The sequence below is a fragment of the Palaemon carinicauda genome, chromosome 12, assembly GCF_036898095.1.
Source record: "Palaemon carinicauda isolate YSFRI2023 chromosome 12, ASM3689809v2, whole genome shotgun sequence".
Lineage (NCBI taxonomy): Eukaryota > Metazoa > Arthropoda > Malacostraca > Decapoda > Palaemonidae > Palaemon > Palaemon carinicauda.
The window spans coordinates 103,577,367-103,582,973 of NC_090736.1; positions in this window are offsets into that span (position 1 = coordinate 103,577,367).

Sequence of the window (5,607 nt, forward strand, 5' to 3'; positions counted from 1 at the left end):
AGAATTATAAAAAATTATATGCAACATGCATAATTAACTAATTGAACGACGGTGCCAAAGATTATTATCTAGATCAGGAATGAGGAATTTAATAAACTGTAAGTTCCTGTCCAACAAATTAATTAGGAAGATCATTCCACATCTTGGTCACAGCTGGAATAAAACTTCTACAGTACCGTGTTGTATTGAGCATCATGATGGTGAAGGACTGACTATTAGAAATAGCTGCATACATAGTATTATGAACAGGATGGAACTGTTCGGGAAGATCTGAATGTAAAGGATGGTCAGATTTATAAAAAAATTATATGCAACATGCATAATTAACTAATTGAACGACGGTGCCAAAGATTATTATCTAGATCAGGAATGAGGAATTTAATAAACTGTAAGTTCCTGTCCAACAAATTAAGATGAGAATAAGCAGCTGAAGACCAGACAGGAGAACAATACTCGAAACAAGGCCAAATGAAAGAATTAAAACGCTTCTTCACGATAGATTGATCAACGAAAATCTTGAAAGACTTTCTCAATAAGCCTATTTTTGTGCAATTGAAGAAGACACAGACCTAATGTATTTCTCAAAAGTAAATTTGTTGTCGAAAATCACACCTAAAGTTTTGAAAGACTCATACAAAGTTAAATAAACATTATCAATACTGAGATACAGAGGTTGAGAAGCCACGGTTCTTGACCTACTTACGATCATACTTTGCGTTTTGTTAGGATTCAACTTCATACCCCATAATTTGCACGATGTTCTAATTTTACCTAGATCTCTATTGATGGATTCAGCAACCCCAGGTCTACATTCAGGAGATGGAATTAATGCAAAGAGGTCAGCATCATCTGCAAATGCAACAAACTTTTTTTCTAGACCAAACCACATGTCATGCGTATATAGTATGAAAAGGACACCAGATATCAGATCCTAGACTCACTATGGTGTCCATCAACAACTCTTGGCGATCTATTACTTAAAAATATGATAATGATGCTAAGAAACAACCCACCCACTCCCAACTGTTCAAGTTTTAAAACAAGGGCCTCATGATTAACAAGGTCAAAAGCAGCACTAAAATCAAGGCCAATCATACGAACTTCCTGACCACAATCAAGAGATTTCTGTACACCATTGGAGATTGTAAGAAGGGCATCACATGCTCCCAGGCATTTAAGAAAACCAAATTGCAAACTTGGGAACAGATAATTACCTTCAGCAAACCTATTAAGACGTTTTGCCAAAAGACAACCAAAAACTTTTGGTAATATTGGTATTTTGGAAATTGGGCTATAATCAGCTATCACAAACACATTTACACACATACCCCCCCCACACACACACACATATATATATATATATATATATATATATATATATATATATATATATATATATATATATATATATATATATATATATACATATATATATATATATATATATATATATATATATATATATATATATATATATATATATATATATATATATATATATGTATATATATATATATATATATATATATATATATATATATATATATATATATATATATATATTTATATGTACATATATATATATATTTTTGGGCTCAAGCCATGTCGTCCTGATGGAAGTTCCTATAGGGTAGCTTCCTAGGGTATATTACAACTACGGCGATATTCCCAGAGAATTTACCTTAAGGTACCAGAATTCTAACTCCTGGAGCGAGTATCCCTCGTGAAAGGGATATCGCGACATATCAGAGGACGTATTCTAGACACGTCACATGGCAATCTACGACCTGAACAGAGATTCGTCTCGTAGGAGGGAGATTGACGAGATACGAATTCGGGAAAGAAAAAGGGGAGCCGCTCCCAAGGCTTCCCTATCCCCCGATTCGTATGCGTGCCTGGCGCCAATCCTGGCGCCATCTGCATTCCTTTTTGCGTAGCTTAACAACTCGGTGTTTTTTCCTGTTTTTCTCGCAAATCTTGGATTTATTCAGCTTTTCATGGCTTCTTCGTCTTCGTTGACCTCGGATAAGTTGAGTATAGTGTCTGTTATGTATAAATGTAGGCTCTTGGTAAAATTTTGAGTGATTAATAGGATTAATCTTTGATACAAGAGCCGTAGCCTACCAGAGGTGTCCTGGACACTGTCACTCGCTAGGTATAAATTAGTTAGTCAGAGTGACATTCCTGGTTGTTTTGCTTAATAAAATTTAGCTATTTAGCTTTACATAGGATTTCCTTTCGTGCTTAGTATTATTTGGCGAAGTATTCGCCATTCTGGCCTACGCTAGGCCATGTAGCCTAGTCGTTTGGTCCTAGTACTTAATGCATGATTATGGTTTTTCCGAGTGTAATTAAAATTTTATTGAAGCTTTAGGCTATATTTTATACATTTTAGACTGTGTGGAATATTTCCAAGATTGTATACGTGAGAGTTTCGGTGAATTAGGTAATCGATTCTCTTGGTGCCTAGGCTAATTGCTTATGGAGCCTTAGTATACTTTATTATACTCCCCGGTTGCTTTCTTTTCTTCGGAGAAGGTATGCAATCCCTTTCCCTCTGTTTAAGCCTTGGGCTTATCCCTAAGTGGTTTTTTCCGAATTTATTTTCGATAAAACTATACTAGGGTGTTACTGTACCTTCCTGTTCCAGCAGAGTCTGGTTCAAAGAGGGACAGAACAACAGAGTTTTTAGTCTGAGTCCGTGTTGTTTGGCTTGGGGCAGAGTCTCCCTCGCTGACCTAACACTTACAAAGGGAGCTTAGCTCCCTTAGGTCACTATCGAAGGTTTCTGTAGTTATGATTCCTTCTTCTGTGATCGACCAGACTAAGTCCTGTTGCTGTTCTCGGGGAGGATAAATCTTCCCTTGGGAGTAGCAACGCCTTCCTTGCTTTGGTGCTCTGGAAGCTGGCAGGTATTATACTACTGCGCTGGCCCTTTCCCTTAGATCTCCCTTAGGCTAAGACAAAGTTCTTGGCTGCGGGTGATCTGTCACTAAAGCAAGGTTGGCAGGACCCTCTTGTCCCTTCCCCCTCTATCTCCGTAATGGCCTAGCCATTACTGTACTGTACCTTGCCGGCCGGCAGAGCTGGCCGGCAGGGGTATTACTGTACCATATGTCATTCTACTTCTGGACCTAGTATAGGTTGGGATTTGGATTGACTAAGCCCATTGCCGGCCGGCAGAGACGCTGGACGGCAAGGGTCTTATGTTTTCGAGTGCTGCCCGGACCTCTCTTGGTCCCTCATCCATGCCTGCCGGCAGAGCCGGACGGCATTGGTCAAGGAAGCCTGAATTAAGTTTCTCCCCTTCCTTATATGCACTCTTTAGGTTGCCGGGCTTGGGGGGTTGTGTACACTCTTATCCCGGCATCCATTCTATTTTCTTCTAGTGCTGTACCTGTCCCGGCTGCCGGCCTATGAGGCCGGCAGCCGGGCAGGTGTAGTCTTCTGGTTCTTTTGCTGCCGGCTGGCATCGGTCTTGTACCTTTGCCGGCCGGCTTATGTCAGTCCTTGTCTGCCGGTCACCAAGAGTGTGGCCGGCAGCTGGGTACTACCTTGTGTAGTTGCTGGCCGGCAATCATTGCCGGCCAACACTGGCTGTTGCTGGCCGGCAGCTGCTGCCGCCGGCACAGGCATTTGAACCAGAGGGCTGCCGCCCTATAGCTGTTAAGTAGTATACTTTAAAGCTAATTGTGGTGTGTGCCGGCCGGCAAAGGCAGGCCGGCACACATCCTCCTATACTGTACTATTATTCTTCTGTATAGCATATACAGTAAGAAGAAAACTATAGTAAAAGTTTAGGTACAGCACTGTATCTTCTAACACTATTGTGTTTTCTTGCACAGCCCTTTGCTGTTGCCCTCAGACAGGAAGCAGAGTTCTTCCCCGTCTATTATCTAGGATTTTAAAATCATTGCCTAGGTGTGAGCTCCACCTGTTTCCTCTGGAAACCTTGCATTGGTTACTCTAGTAGAGATAAACCATTTTGATTTTATTATCTGGAAGGCTGCAGCAATGGGTTGTGAGGGAAACACAAGTGTGTGTCTTTCATTTATGAATTGTTATGCTATACTATGCATATCCAGTGATACATAGTTCACTTGATACTCATGGAAATTTCTTCTCTTTACAGGAGGACCCTCCGAAGTGCGGAAATGTTTTCTGCAATGTCCGCAGCAAGAACCTCTGCGGACATGAGTGTTGTAGGAGACACGCAGCATGCGCTGTCTCCAAGGATGATCTCCAGTATTGGGACCCTCAGGTATGTACTGTATGCACTAACCTGATTACTGAGGCTTTTGATTCCCCTAGAACGGCGGAATCAAGGGATATAGCTAGGGAAAAGCTTCGTACTTGGGTAAGGGGCTTCAAGAAGAACACCTCTGGCCCTTATCTTCCAAGTGAGAAGATGAGGGCGTATCTTTTTCCCCAGGCATCAGCTGAGGCAGTGATTCCCCAGCCTCAAGAGGAGATCCTTCAAGATCAAGTCCAGGTGGACGAGGAAGTCGCAGATGCGATGCAAGACATCCAGTTGTGTGACAGGATGTCTGACCTGGACGAACGTTTGGAAGAAGACCTCCTGGCAGAAGGTCAGGATCAAGTTCAAACCCCGGATGTCGTAGAGGATGAGGTCGACGAGGTGTCGGCTACTCCGGTTCAGATGCCGGAGCCTATCCCCTCAACATCGGCTGGCCTCCCAGTAGAACTGGGACAGGCCCTCTCTTCGATTGTTGGAATGATCCAACAAATGCAGAAGGAGAATCAGGAGAAGGCGGCTGCAATGGAACTGCGTATGCAGTCCCTGGCAGAATCACATGGGCCCCGGAAAAGGCTCAATGTGAAAGACCTTCCCATATGCTCAGATACTAACCCATGGAGGTATGCTGAGCACATGCCGATGACGACTGGAAAGATCGTCATCTCGGATAAGCTGGGTTCAGTTCCCCTAGAGGAGGTAGAATTCTGGCCCAGCAAGGCATCATATCCGGACTGCTATGTCCGGCTGAGAAAAGAACCAGCTTCAAGGGAGGAGACAGAGCCGAAAGAGGTTATTATTATGGACCACGCTAAGGCTCAAGCCCTACTTTCATCCTCGATGAAAGAGAGGGGCTTCTCGAATTCGAAGGTAGCTGCATTGAGCAAGAAGCTCCCTTCGTTTGTGTCCTCTCCTGATAGAGCCTTCCTTTTTACGAAAGGGTTTGCGGCTGTCCTAAAGGCAGTCGAGGCCGGCAAGCCTTGCCCCTCCCTGGAGGAGTGTAAACCCTTGTCGCTGGCCCTACCTATGGACCACAAAGACTGGAAGGATGTCCATCTGACATTCTCAGTGGGAAAGTTGGAGGCTGATATTGCCGGACGGCAATTCGGCGAGGACCTCCCCAAGCTGTCCGAATCTCTTTTACGAAGAGAGTTCGAGACAAAAGAAAGACTGGCTGCCTCAATGTCTCATCAGACTACTCTCGAGACGATGGCAAGTGACCCCAAGGTCCATGAAATGTTCATGGTAGTGGCTAAGTCTCACTTAGCCACAGTGACGAAGGACCTTTATAGCTTCGTCAAGGCAAGGAGAGCTTGCAGGGAGTTCGTGTTCACCGGGGCTTCGGTGAGACA